This window comes from Egretta garzetta, unplaced genomic scaffold (genome assembly GCF_000687185.1).
Source record: "Egretta garzetta isolate BGI_Z169 unplaced genomic scaffold, ASM68718v1 scaffold546, whole genome shotgun sequence".
NCBI lineage: Eukaryota > Metazoa > Chordata > Aves > Pelecaniformes > Ardeidae > Egretta > Egretta garzetta.
This window is the reverse complement of record NW_009259986.1, coordinates 287,333-303,122: the sequence shown is the minus strand read 5'-3', so window position 1 is coordinate 303,122 and position 15,790 is coordinate 287,333. Positions and strand designations below refer to the sequence as shown.

The 15,790-nt window shown below is 37.6% G+C and overlaps 1 protein-coding gene across 1 annotated transcript in view; it reads left to right on the top strand.

The window, feature by feature from the left end:
- TACR3 (tachykinin receptor 3) overlaps nt 1-15,790 on the top strand; it is a 37,363-nt gene that overhangs the window by 16,282 nt on the left and 5,291 nt on the right. The gene's annotated exons all lie outside the window — the stretch shown is intronic.

The following is a 15,790-nucleotide window of genomic DNA, read 5'->3' as shown; positions in this document are numbered from 1 at the left end:
CAGTTGTAGAGGGTGATAAGGTCTCCCCCTAAGCCTCCTTTTCTCCAGACTAAACAACCCCAGTTCCCTCAGCCACTCCTCATCAGACTTGTGCTCCAGACCCCTCATCAGCTTTGTTGCCCTTCTCTGGACGTGCTCCAGCACCTCAATGTCCTTCTTGTAATGAGGGGCCCAAATAAAGGTAACGTTTGGATTTTAACTTCTTACTCCACATGTAGTGGCATATACAGTGTCTGATATATGGAAACTGAGCCCAAATGTTTATCCTTTACAGAGCTAAAATTCTGAGTTTTGAATAATGGTCTAGCAAACCATTAGCTCCTCTTAGGCCAGATTCTCCTCCTTCTGAAAGAAAAGTGCTGTTATTTTGCTATTATTTTCAGTAGATTAAGGCCCATGCATCTTTGAGATAAGTGCTGATCAACCTATTTATATTGAATAATTTAGGTTTTAAATCAATAACTTTTGGTGAGTTTTTAGACTCACAATAGAAAAAACTATTTTTTCCCAGTTATGTTCTTTCAATCTTTTTCACTGTAAGTATTGCCAAACCTAACAGGACTGTGGGTAGCTTATGAACTGATTATTTGACTATTTCCAGTTCAGTTTTCCTGATGTTGCAGTGCCATGAAGGTTGTCTTTCTTATAACATTCTTTTTTTTAACCTAACTTTTGTTCTTTAATAAGGCAGCCCTTCTGCTGTTTATTTCTGACTTTTTTTTCATACTAAAATGCATTTAACCTTTTGGGTTTGAAAAAAGTGGTACCCAAACGTGGACTTCTAACTCACAGTGATGAGCATGTTTTCACACCGTGAATATGTTCGAACAGTGGTATGTGCTACCACGTTGTAGCAATAGTAGAGTGCACCATGTTGGGTCCTGAGACAACAGATCTTCTGCAAATACTGGAGAACACTGATGTTTCCATTTCTTTCAGGACACTGCCAGGAATATGAAAGTGGTTTTTACCCCACATACTACACAGCAAAAGTATGAAAGGAAAGATTAGGATCATTTTCTCATTCATACATCTTCAGACTCGTAAGAGACAAGTGCAAAACTATGGCAAGTTTCAGTTGTCAGACTGGTAGATATGCCTAGACAGCTTTACGGTGTGATGGCAATGCTTCCTATGAAACCAAAGGTGCTACTTATTTTCACTTTTACATAGCTTTTTCAAGAGGGCGAAATGCTCGCCTCTCTTTAGGAAACAAAATGCAGTTTGACTAGTATTATCACTACTATTGCCTTGTAATAGTTCAAAGATTATTTGGAATGGTCACATCATCATGGAAGACTAACCAGTATGCCTTGCATATTTGCCCCAAAGTGAAATTATTCAACCAATTTCCAGAAATGCTGAAAGCATTTCAGAAGATCAGCAATTCACTCTTTAAAATTACCATTACAGTCTTTGCCATGTATGTTGTTACTTACCCAAAAGTGTATTTTCAAAGTAACAAAATTACCTTTCCTACAGAGCAAAAGCAGAAAAAGATTTTCACTGGTCAATTAACTGTGCTATTACCAATACTGCCCTTTCAGACAGTGAAAAAAAGGTAGTGGAGGGTCTGATTGTAAAGACAAACTGAGGAATCAGGTTCTGTAACAGACACAGTTTACAAAAGCAAGTGTGAAAATAAAATTTTTAAAAGCTAACTTGGAGAACCAGGAGATCCCAGAACTTCAGCACCTGTTATCATAATGACTAAGTAAAATAAATATCTTATGTCATAAAAACTAAAGGTCTCTGAAGAGAAAAACAGTCTTTTCTATATGCTTATAGAAAATAAGCGTATTTCTTTCTATATTTCTTATCTATATGCTATGAAGAGTCCAATTAAATCCCTCGAATACTTTAAAAGCAGCACCTCATTAGAACTCTAAATATATGCAAGAGACAAGGAGTAGCACCCTTAATTAAAGGATTTTAAATGTGAGAGTACTGGAATGCATGCCTTCAATGCATGCAACAAGGGGATTAAATTATGTGCAGATACTCTGCAACTGCATCAGTGACTTTATTGGCAGGGCTCCATGACAGCTCTTCATTTCCACTGCTGTGCTCTCCAGCAGGATTTATGAAAGAACTGGTATTTGGAAAGATGAATCTTAATTGGTCATTCATGGAGATCAACTAATAGAGTGGAATCCAAATAAAGCTATCACTCAGCCTATCTCTGATAACACAGCTATTGTTTTTCCTTTAGTTGAACAAAGAAATCCTCTGCTTTTCTCGCTGTTCAGCATGCAGAAATCTAGACATACAGGAAGTCTGCACTGGCTGCACTTACAAGGAAGGAGAAATATAAAATAGCTGACTGCATGTTTCATGTTATGCAATGATACAGTGCAAAGGATGTTTGATTAGGATTGTTTGAAATGGTATTTATTGTTAAGAAGGCAGTGAGCAGTTCATGTAAAGCCTTTAAAAGAAATTATGTTTGCCAAGAAAAGATTTGAAGCTTGAGAAAGTTGTTTGTTAGTAGTTCAATAGACAGTCTCATTGCTTCATATGGGTGACTGTGCAATGCACCCTCAATCCTTCTGAAAGCAACATCAAAGAACAAAGGATTAAATTAATTTCACAGTACGCACTACAGGTTGGGCAACACAGTCATACTTAGTATCTTTAAGGGCCAAAGACTTGAAATTTTTAGAAATTCAGGACTGCATGAGACTACTACCACTTTTTTTTTTTTTTTGGACAGATCAAATGTCTCAGGGGCTGACCCATTTAAATTTGCCTGTCATCGGTCTTTTGAACTTCTGAACACTCATTGCATGTGAATGCAGTGGGGGCTTTGCAGCCATTATCCCTTCTTCTTAAAGATCCTGGCTTGAGACTGACTGATGTTCAGCTGAACATCATTTATTCTCCTGCAATTCCCACTGTCACAAGACGGAATTATAGTTTCAATACTGTCATACATAACTGAAGTTTATATAGGTGGCTCAGAATGTTACTATCAGTTTTACTAGGCCAAAGTGTTTTTTACATGCAATGCAAATACATAGAGGCTTGCTCTCAGATGTTGCCTCCATGCCCTGTTTTTTCTATTTAACCTTCTGTTCCAATCTGTTAACCTGCAAGAGGGGATAATCATGTACTGTAAATAAAATCAATTACTGTTGTCTTTGTCAAGAGATGCAGTTCTGATACAACTGTCTTCTGACAAAATAGTGCCTTCTCAACAGAAGATGCCATTGCCTTGTCCCAATAGGAAGAATACAGAAGAACAGAAAATACTCTCCTTAAATTTTGTATCTTTCCTTTACAGTTCCCTTTACCTCTATTAACTTTATGATAATACATCACTGCGCATCTTTTTCAGCAATTTTCACGATTCCTCCATACATGCCTCTGCCTGTATTTCTTTGCTTCTCCTAACACAGCTTCAGGTGTCATCTCAACTTCTTACTGCAATGAAGATTGATTAAAAGCCATATTTTTTCAATATCCAAAATTGTCTTGCAAATTTGCATGTAAAAATGGGAAAAAAACCCAAAACCCTCTATGTTTGCTAGTGACTCACAGTATTACAGAAATCAATAAAGAGATGGTAAGGTTTACCAGCCTAACTACCTAAGGAAATTTTCAGTTTTATATATATATTTTGACAGCAAAAGTAGACATCCTATATCCATTTACAGTCAAATGCATCTATTTAATTAGTTAATACAGCATATACAGCGCAGTGGAGGAGAAAATGAAAAAGTAGAAAACTTAAGACTTCCATCTGAAAAGAAAATAATATTCAAAACAATGTGGGGCTGTAGGAATAATGATGTCATGAGAACCACTTTTGAATATGAATTTGAAATACTATGTAGTGTGAGAAGCCAAACCAAGTAAGATGGCAGAATACGCTTTTCCAAGTAAGGGTCAGAACGATTACATGTAAATTCAAAAATCACTCAAAATTACTGTGTGAAAAGCTTTTACTAACAGAAATATCCAGGTGGAGTCTTAAAAGGACTACAAGTAAATATTAGAAAAAGGCATCCCAACAATTTTAAATAATTTTCTCAATTACTTAGATAAAATATTCCCCCTCTTTCATAGACTATGGAAGTAAGCAACAGGACAAGATCTGAACAAATAGTCTCTGTAAGAACTACTGCATCAACACTTCACACATAGCCACTCACACTTATTTCTCTGTTTTGTTATCTTTTTTTTTTTCCTTTCATGGATTTAGAGAAAGTCCAAAGAAGGGCAACTAAAATGAAGAGATTAAAATGGCCTGGACTTCTCAGTTTGGAGAGGAGGAGGCCAAGGGATGAGATGATCAAGGTTTACAGAATCACAAAGTTGGTAGATAAAGTGACTGAAGTAGTGTTGGTCATGAAATCCTGAAATACAAGAACTAATAGGAGTGCAGTTTAAAGCAGGTTGAAGAGAACGTACTTTAAGAAAGAGTAATTTAAGAGTTAATAAAGAGCTTGAGACTTTCTCCTGCCAGATGCTATGATCTCAGAAGGTTCAGAAAGGCATGAGGCAAATTAACAAGCAATAAATTCATAAATACATACTGAAAGCGTGAAGCAGGGATGCACCCCTCTCTAATACTATTTTGGATGCTGGAGCAGTATTAGGAAACTAGAAGATGGAAAATGACCAGGTTCATGCAATCTCCCTAAACAGCACCTCCTACTGCCACTGTCAGAGACAGAATAGCAGCATAGATGGACTCTGGTCCAGGAGGAATTGTCCTATGTCCGCATGCTCCTTTTTTACATAGCAGTACAGCTATAAAAATATACTTCAGCATATGATTCCCGACTTCTCACTGACTTCCAGTGCAACTAAAAATGCAGATTTTCCTTTTTTTCTTTTTTTTCTTTTTTTTTTCTTTTTTTTTCTTTTTTTTTATTACCACACTACATGAAGTCATGTTAATACACATTTTATACTACATTGCACAAAATAAGAAAAGCACTAACTAGGAATAATGATACCTTTCCTGGCATTAAACGGTAGCTGACCAGGTCAGGGTGAAAGAAAGAAGCTGAATTGTTTCACGGTAGAGTAGTTTATTAAGGGGCAGATTTTCTTAAATCAGAAAAAAAAAAAGCAAGAGAGTCAAAGCCCAAAACACTACAGTGTAGCATCAAAACTTGTGGGACACTGAATTAATTACGAGCACCCACAAAGGCTGACTCAGATTTGGAAAACCAAGATCATACTCATAATATAAAGCTTATTCATCAAAAATAGGTGATGAGAATATTACCCTATGAACTCACATCTCACATAGTAAGTAATTCTGAAATCCAAGATCTTTATTCTTAACAAGCAACCACTATGTCTAGACAGACAGACTAGTTAAATACTACCCCATTCATAACACTTCACATGAAAGTTTGCATCCAGCCATAAGAAGTAAAATGCTTTGACACTCTGGATCCAAGGATTTGTCTTGCATGTGACTTCCTATTTCCTGCCAACACCATCTTGAAACTCCACTTTTAACCTAGACATTTGTTCAGACTTCTTCAAGGTTGGAAAATAATTGCTATCCCAGGGGACTGCACAAAAACATGGTAAGCTTAATATCTTCCCAGTTATTTAAGCAATCCATCTTCTCCTAGCTCTTCCCAGCATAAGGACCAGAATTCCAATCTCCAATAACCTGTATGTTACATTCCATTTTCAAAACGGCATAAGGGACTCAAACAGTTTAATGTAGCAGAAAGCCAATGTAACCTGAATATCCTAAATTCCATTAAAACCATCTGCAATCAACTACTCTACACAGCTTTGTACTACAGACTTCAAGGGACAAGCAAATCTTCACAGCTGACATCCTAGTCTATGCTGAATGACCACTTACATTAATGTTTTTTTAAAAGTCAGACAGTAACAACCACAGAACTTTTTAGCCTTTATTTAGATAATGGTCTACCAAGGCTGTACGTATATCTAAAAATTCGCTTCTCCATGTTATGTATGCAAAAAGAACCAAATCCTGTAGCACACAGGTACAGGGGGAAGGCATCTGGATTACAGCTCATCCAAATTGGCCATGTAACAGCAGACTGTGGAAGAGACTTATATTGCCATCATTCCTTTCCCACCATTTATTTATTCATGGGGCAGGAATGTTTCCACCTTGTAGATTCATTTGTGCTCATGCTTCATGGACAGAAATGAATGCCGTGGTGAGGTAGGAGCACTTTGCTTATATACTGACAACATGCCCACTCCAGAACTGTGTAAACACACACAAAGGGGCATGTGCACTTTCCCCCGCGAAGGTACCCCTTCCCTTTGGTTGATTTTATGTTTCTGAGAGTGATGAGTGAAACAACCTACCCATTCTATCGTGGGGTAATGAGGTGTGGAAGTTCAATTTGTTATGAATAATACATTCCTCCTGCCAAAAAGGGTGCCTATGTAATTTTTTGGTCCATCAGTAATCCTCTTCTGTAAACGGGTCTACTCTTTGACTGAAAATAAGATGGAGGAAAAAAGATAGAGGTATGCTAGAACAGAAACAACAGGGAAGAGGAAGCTGGAGAAATAAACCCTATTTTAAGGACAGGTGGTCTCACTGATCTAACAGACATTGCACTATGGCTTATACTGTGTGGATGGCTATATCGCTTGACTACCTGAAATTTCATACAGCTACAGTTAAATTATCATTTATCCAAAATGCTGATGCATTATGAGCATGTTGTAGACCAAAGCTTTATCATGGTGGAAAATCACAGCTGTACTTTGGTGCAGCCATCATAAATCTAGCAAGCATTGTTCAGCACATTCAGAAAGCAAAAAGACTAAGTAATATCAGGTTGAAGGACAATTTACCCCAGCTAGCACCATTTCTGTACGTTCCACTCCTTTGTTGTCCGTCAACAACCAAAAAAAAAAAACAGAGATGCTTTTTAATTATTCCAGTCCTTATGTGGAAATGTTCACTGATTTATTCCTTAGGCAGCTGAAGGTGTGACAAAAATACCACCCAAAGCGGCAGCTTGTTATGCTCATACAATGTCTTTCCTCCACATGAAATACAAAGAATTGAACTAAAAGGTTCTGAAGTGATTAGCTCTGAATCTGTCTTTGTTTTCCCTATCATAAAACTAGTCTAACTTTACGATTTCATACTTTTAAGGCAGTATCCTCCAAGGTTAGACTCACCTAGTCATATATCTCAGACTTTGTGAAGCTACTGTAGAAATTAAACCCATCTGAAGGTTTTCATATCAATGAGACACGGCAAGTTTTAAACATCAGCTTTATCTGTGGTTGTGTTTGACACTGTCACATTTCCTGCTTAAAGTAAAGAAAAAACAACCCAGGAAGAAGGAATTCTCAGGAGCTTTTAAAGGCCCCTCCAAAAGCAAACTCATCCTTTGTTTGCCAGACACTGGAAGATGTTGAACTGTGTCCAGAGCTTTCTCCACTTACTCCTGGAGTGTCAGTTTGTCTCTTTCAATATTGAAGTGTTAAATGAAAACAGGACAGGAACCAGCCTCAGGGACCAAGACCTGTCATCACAGGCAACCCTAACAGAATTCCTCTGATATCATCTTAAATCTCCATCTTAAAACCATTTTGCCTTCTGGATTGCTACATCTAATGGCAAGTGTTATAAAACTCTCACCACTCCTAGAGTTCCAGTTCCCAGGCTAAGTTTATTTATGGACAGCTCTATTTATGCCATTATTTTCTGTTAGCTTAACTAATTACTTATTATGCCTCAGTGGTGCCATCTCTACAGATGTTTTTATAGCCATATCCTCTCTCAGCCTTTACTTACATTCATTACATAAATGAAACAAGCACTTCTGGTCATCTTTTATATAACAACATCTGTATACAAGTGACCAAAACCAGACAACGAATGCCAGCAATGAAGTCTCACCATGGACCTGCACAACGGCAGTAACACTTGTCTCCACTGAAAATGCCTCATCTGAAACATCCTAATATCTCATTTATTCTTTTCCTTAAACTGAGGACCTGGTTGTGCTGTAATGAATCAACGCATCTGTCTCCTCATTTCTTCATTCAACAGTTCATTCCACAACTCACAGCAGAAAATTTTCTTGGTCCTTAATTCAGCAAATCCCAGAATTTTTATGAGTGTGATCCTACCCGTGGAAGAACAGTGTAAAACAATCCCCCAAACTAGCACAGTACCGATCCAGCAGTTTCCACCTGCTCTGAGATACCTGTCACCACCACGACCCCACTTAGAGACATGATCACTTGATCACTACAGGTACCTCATTAAGCATATCATTAGCACTTTGAAGTTGCATTTCTGCTCCTGCAGTTCTTCAACATCCAAGTTCTTCCTCTGCTATGCCTCTGTAGCAGCAAAGCTGCACAAAAGCATATTTTCACCAAACTTATTTGGCATGCTCTTATTCTTCTGTACTTAACTCCTCACTAAATATATTAAATGAGGCTGGTCTCAAGACTGACACTTACAGAATATATCCTGAGTTGGAGGGAAGTTATTATTAAGTACTTTCTAATAACAAAAAATTTCTCTCCACTACCTTTCCAGTGGAAAGTGTTTCCCAAATCATGCTCAGTAGTGAAATGCACCAGGTAAAAATTACTTGCAAAAATTAATAACGAAGATAGGTTTCCTCTGATTCTGCTTCAGGGCACCTCTTACTATGGTATCCTTAACTCTGACAATTCATGGGAAATATGAAATATCCTTGTTAACATGGTAAACGCAAACCAATCCTAATCAAGCTAGAGCCTGACTTCACAAACTGTTACACATGCCTAAAACTGGTTTTGTAACACAGGAGACGAAGTTACACAAGGGGATGTAGCATGCTTCTTAGCATGCTTCCCACGAAGCACTGATGGTAATTCTGTCTGTTGTTCTTCTCTTCGGCTCTGCATGGGTGAGTCAGCACTGGTCACAAAGTAGATTATTGGGCCAGACTGCAAATGTCAGTGTTCCACTAACGTTTTGAGCAGCTGTCCCATACCCATAAAGACAGATCCCCTGCCAGACTCACCGCATTGCTGTTAACACAACAGTAAAAGTCACTACTCGCGAGTAATTGCTATTACAGTTAAGAGCTTACAGAATACGGATTATTTTTACCTTATTTTCTTGTAAGCTTAACAAAAGCTTCTCAAAGGTAATAAGGGCCAGAATATCAAATGAATAACTGTCTGATAAAAATACTAGCAGATATATCTTTTCCTATTTTTATAAGTAATACATTCCCATAGCTATTAAAAATCTCAGCAAAAATACAGAGTATTGACAGGAAAACTTGATTTGAGCATTTTTATTTACCATTCAGTTCTTAAATTCTTGCCATTCAGCGCATTAATGACAATGCGTGACCCCGTCCCTAAACACATACACACAGAGAGGCTTTTTTCCAGCAGTACAAAACTTTTTCTTTAATGTTTTATAAAGTTCCATTAAACCCTTTCCATTACAAAGTATATAGACTGAATACCTATTGAAAATGTAGGGAATGAGCAAAGTAATTCTTAATGTTGTGTATCATAATTTTCATTTCACTCTTCACATGCTTAGCAGTTGCCTAAGGGAAGACTGGGACAAGAGGTACTGGGGAATTATTTTCATTGCACGTTAAAACCAAAGTATTTTTTTACAGAGCTACTTGATGGGCTTAGAACTTCAGAAAAACAAGGTTCACCCTTTCAGGATATTTTTTTTTTTCTGGGAATTTGTTCTCTTTTTAATAATTTGCTCACATTTTGAACAAGTTATCCTACTGAGGTAAAAATAAAGTCAGGCTTCATGATAATTTTCTGAACAGCATTAAAACAGTGCAATATAATGAAATTACTGGAAGCTTCCCTGCTCTGCACTCTATCTACCAAATAGCTATAGCACACTCAGCAACAGTACCAGCTTCCATTCACTGTCTCAAGTTTTCCCAAAACTGAGCTATGAACTGTGAACACATCACTCCACACTCATCATCCATGCTTCAAGCAGCAACCACAGGGGAGTAAAATAAAAGTAAATTCTAAACAGTGCATAAACCTTACGCAGTGTAAGTATTTACTGACAGACTGATGTGAGTTTTCTGGTTAAAACTTTCTTATAGAGCATCTGGCAACAACTCCACGTCAGGGCAGAGTTAGCAAACTGGTTCTGCATGGTCAGTGAGTAGGCTCAGGATTGTGCACTTAGAATTTCTGTCATGCTTCTCCTCTGTATTTCTATATTTCTGATCACTTGTGGCAGAAAATTCATGTGAAATATTAAGTCTAGTCACAGTCCCAGGGCAAAAATTTCTGTTTAGTAATGCCTCATAATTTTAAGAATGGAAGTAACACTGGACTAAACAGACGAAAAATTTCAACACACCACTCCAATGTTAGTGAACTCAGTGTGGTTTTAAATGCATTGCTGAATTGAACTATACAAGTTCTTTAATAATAAAACCAAGATACCTACCAGAAAGACAAATGGAAACCAAACCTGTCTCTTTTTCAAAATTTAAATTTTAAGCATGCAGATTATGATCTCCATGTTTCACACTATGGAGTTGGGTTTTTTTAAGACACCTGTCATTTGCTCTGTGTAGTTCTCCCTAGGCTCAAGTTCGGGACCTGATCCTCTGGACAGATAACCTTAATATCCTATATTCAGGACAAACTATGTTCATTAGGTTCTATGCAAATTCTTTCACAAGCATACAAACAAACGTTGAAAACATCAAAAGGCCTTTTGTTGTCTCTGAATGTGTCTCATCTAATCTGCAGTCAAAGTTACCCCATTACATATATTACGTTGCAACTGCTTGTATAGCCCTCTGTGTGTGTGTGTGTGTGTATATATATATATATATACACACAGATAAGACAGAGCTACTAAGAAGCCCCTTCCTCATTGAGTCCCTGTAGGGAAGTCATGAACAGATTAATTTTAGCATGAGTTTTGAGTCTGTTGAGCTTTCTGGAGTGGTGCCCAGCACCTGTGTGATGAGAAGTCCAGGAAACCTGACGCAGATCAGTCATTTTGGAGGACTGCAGTGCCGAGAGCTGTATATTCAGCAGAGCAGAACTGCAGTTCCAGTACTGCACTTAGACACTTTTACATTCGTTACATGCTGCTATTCATGTAAAAACAAACCATAATTTCAGCACGTCTTTTCCTGAGTTAAAGCAGAAAGCTATGTGACTACTTCCTTAAGACTTAGTGTGAGAGACCTCACTAAACTCCTGCAACAGCATGAACTTACAAAGAAGAATCCAGATGAAACAGCCCAGAGACATCACAAATGGTGGCAGGAGCTGAACTGCAGAGAACCTACAATATTCCAAAAGTGCTTTTTAAAAGCAGGTGAAAATTATCACCTACACACAGAGGGGTGACTGTGTTATCTCTATTGATACCTTCACCTACCAATTTTAATCCTTTAGCTCAAGTACTTCATGCTTTAGAAGTTTCTGTAGTGCAACATTGTAAACAACCTATTCAAAGCACCTTTATGTCATTACTCAATTTCTGGGGTGGACAGAAAGAGTTTCTTTGATTTCTACAGGCTTTGGAGCAGGTTTCCTAGGAAACAGTTTCAGCCACCCTGGCACGGGTCAGTTTATACCTGTTTCCACAGGAGTATCGAAACAGTGCAGCAATGATCAGCGTGTTGACCATTATGGCCAAGTAGTATGGATACTTTAATACTTGAAGCAATGCTAAAATGCCTGTACAAAAGCAGAAATAGCAGATGCTGTCAGGACAATGATACTCCTGATATTTTTTAGCAAGAATAATTGACCAGAGCACATAGCACCTTTTTACTGACCAAACATTTCCAAAATGTTCTGTGAGTTACAAGTCCACTTTTTCTAACAAATTCATAACCCTATACAGTCATTTGCAGAATCACAAAAATAAACTAAGTGCATCAAATGCAAAATATGCCTCAGGCATCACTGACATTAACAGTTTCCTCTCAACTCAATTTAAATTAAAATAGAACTGAGGGACATTACTTGAGGGGGGGGGGAGTGTTGGGTGTTTTTTCTTAGATGGTAATAAATGCTTTTGCTTCAACCTTTGAAAGGAAAGATGTTACTACCATTCCAAATGCATAATTATGAAGGCAGTAAAAGAATAGCTTCAACTGTTGGTGTTTTTTTTTCTGAACAGAATTTTGCCATGCATTTTAAACAAGTACAGTCCAGGTATAATTCATTTCATGTTCAGGCAACACAATTTTACTCCTATCAACAGAAAAGAGAAGAAAGAAGTTTTCCAAACTATATGTAAAATAATCTGCATTCTTTCCCATGTTGTTCTTGTGCCAAAATTATAGATGAGTATGGTAAACATTAAAATGCTTTCTAATTATATAAATAACTTACTTGAATTCCCTAAGTGAATAAGCTGAAAATAAAACAATCCAAAAGACTGTAGGCTTTCCACATGAAATAAGAGCCCGTGCTCCTGTTTGAAGATAAACAAAGGTACCCATCTCATTTTAATTTCAAGAGGGCAATTTCTATTGATAGCAGCCCATGTAAAACAGACCACATGTAGGGATACTTTTGCATAATTAATTCATTGGCAGAATTCAGCATAGCCTTATTTGTGTATTGCACTGTTCAATATAAGGTCTAGTTTCCAAGTGAAAAAATTCACATGTGCCAATTCGTCTGAAGTCTTATATGGAAAATTCAAGTGAGTCTTAAAACATTGGCAAGGTTCTGGGAGAGCCTTCAATGAGGACTAAAGGTCCCAGAATATTTTCAGAATTGTGGCAGAAAGTAGACTTAACAACTAACTATTCCTATTGGGAAAACAAAAGAAGATATGATTATTTTGTTTCCCTCACACCAAATCTCATCTCTGCTTGGAAGCATGGAGCAAAGTGTGCCCCACCACTCCAAGTCATCTCTACAGAAGGGAACTATTGTAAAATAAGTGATGGTGTGAGTTTCAAGTACAAAAGCACTAGATCAGCTTTTTCACTTTTTTTCAGGACTAGAGCTCAGGTGGATAACCATCTCCAGTAATGCCAGTCCTACAGCAGACACTCAGAGTAATTTTCTAAAGAACATAAACTTCTTATGCTACTACATGCTGAAGACCAAGGCAATGATACAAGGCCACCTACCCTTACTTGTCATCTAGGTTACACAAACAAACTCTTTCAGTTTGAGCAGCAGACATTATCACATTGTCTAACATTTAACAACCTCTTGTGAGAAATTAAAATATCTCTTTTAGATAAAGTAGCGTAAGACTTGTGGCAACTTTTCATCCCTGCCCCCAATTAGACACTTGTAAAATCATGTCTTCTCAAGGAAAAAAGCCTGAGCAAAAGATTTGCCCCTTTGCTTCAGTGGAATAGATATTTCTTGACATGTTGAGAGAATCTTAAAGTCATTGTCAAAGCTGTTTTCCATGCAACGTTAGAAAAGTATCATTTAAAAATGGCAGTAGCTAAGACCATTCATGAAAAGTGTCAGAATTGCTTTGATTTTTTTTTTGGAGGGGACACATTTTAGTATTTGTAAGACAGCAATCTTCTCATTCAAAGCTACTTCATACTAGAACAGAATATCTTTTTCAACTTTACAGCTTACATAAAGTAAGTGATTGTGAATTCTGTCTGCAGCAAGAGATTATGCAAACTGAAATGAAAAGTAGTTTCTTTATTTCAAGCAACAGAGAAAAAATTGAGGGAAAGTATAAGTCAGAAGGGCACTGGAATTGACAAGTACCTTACCTGACTGAAAGACTTCCAACCTCTCTGATTCATTCCCCTAAGCATGCACCTCCTTCAGCTTTTAAGAATCTATCCTTTCTGTGGGCTAAAAGAGCACAGAAAATCCCTGAGCTTGTCAAAATTATATGAAAACCCACAGCACTTGGTATGTCAGAAAACAGTCCTGTCTGTAGTAGTGCCAGTACAGCTATCTTTGAATCCTAATATTGTTGCAAATGATAGGTAGTTTACTCCAACTAAACGTTGTGGAGAAGCAAAGGACATAATGGTGCTCCCTTCTAGGGACCTCTAGGGGTCCCTTCCAACCCAAAACATTCTATGATTCTATGATTCTCTCTGGTGCTTAGTGCCTAAGTGCCACGTGTGTCCCCAAGACTGGGAAGTGGATTTACTGTTTGCACCCTAACCCATTGGGAGAAATACCTTGTGCAATGTTAGTTTGGCATTTCACTTCTTCCAGAAGAGCACAGAGCAGAAAGAGAAACACATCATGGCTCCCAGAGATTATCTGTAACTGTGGTTAAGTTGTATTCACATGGACAAATAATATCCATGAGTGGGCAAGCCAAGACATTCTTACACTGTATGGGTTCTTAAAGTATTTGCTCTGCTTCTCATTTGCGTCTGCATAACATGTGGGAGTAAAAGTTCTGAAACTAGTTGAGTTATAGTGTGTGATATTGGTGCAAATGAAATCAGAAGCCAAATTCCTGACCTTGTAGAAGCAACAATAACAAAGATGACTTAGAAAAGCAATAAGGAGCTGCAGAGCAGATTGAAAAGGAAAGGATTCCCTGGCCTAAGTCTTGGGTATTGATGGCAAATCAATGCCTTGCAATGCGAATTGCTATAGCCCCCCAGCATCAACAGTCTCTCATAGAAGTATATTTTATTCCTAATCTTTCAAGAGCTCTTCTCAATACTATATCTAAATCAGACTCACTTTTCTAGATACTTTTCATGCAAAATAAAACAGGAGAAAAAAAATGTATTTGCTGCTCTTTGCGAGCACAGCAGAATGTTAGCTCCTTTTCACTATTACTGCTTCAAATGTTTCACAACAGAAGAAAACCTGCAAATTCCAATTCCAAGGAACTTATGTCTGTTACTCTTTTAAATACAATTTTTTTCTCATTACATATCGTTTGTTAATAAAAGATTGCTTCTTACTCAGAGAGGAAGAATTTAAAGGAACAGGCAAGACTACAAAGCACATAAATTAACTTTTTTATAGACATAGTTTTTCTTAGACATAGGCAGAAGTACATCAACATCAGCAGAACACGTTGATCAAAATACTTTGATTTTCAATCATATTCCAAATCTAACCTCAAGACTTGCCTGAACGTTGCACAACTGAGAGACTCAGTACAACACATTTTAACAATAGTCCTGGAACAGAAAAAAAAAAACCACCAAACTTTCCTCCAGCCATGCTGCCCACAATACAGAAAGGGAGATTGAACAAAACACCAAGGGAAAACGGTGCCACTGGGACACAGGTTGGTGATGCTCCCTGCAATCACACATTTTGGAAAGGCCCATGGGGAAATAGTGGCAGGAACAGAGCCAGACATTAAGCACAACTGAATTCAATCATTTTCTGGATTGCTTGCTTCTGAAATGCTTCCTAATGCACAAAAGCAAACCCTTGTTAATGAATTCTATGCAACACAGAACAGAGGAGAAAGCAATTGAAAAATGGTAATATCTTAAATAAAAAAAAAAAAAAAAAAAGCCCAACAGGCATATTAAAAAGAAACAAAAGAACTTTGTGTTGTCAGAGCCACAGGTCTAAGTACTGCAAACAAAAAGCAACATTGAGGCTCTGTCTCATACTCTGCAGCTGAACCTACGAAGTCTGGAGGTTTTTTAGGGAAACATCACAGTGTACTGGGAAGAGATAATCAGGCTTTTGTGGCAAATTCATACTTGGCCTCTTTCACTTATTTTCCCTGTGCCCTGATGGAGCTTAACAGCTTACTGGCATTCATTCATCAGGATTTATATCAAGTAAAATCAAGGTGCCCTGGGTTTATAGACCTTGAAGGCAATTTCTGTTCATAATTATTGAT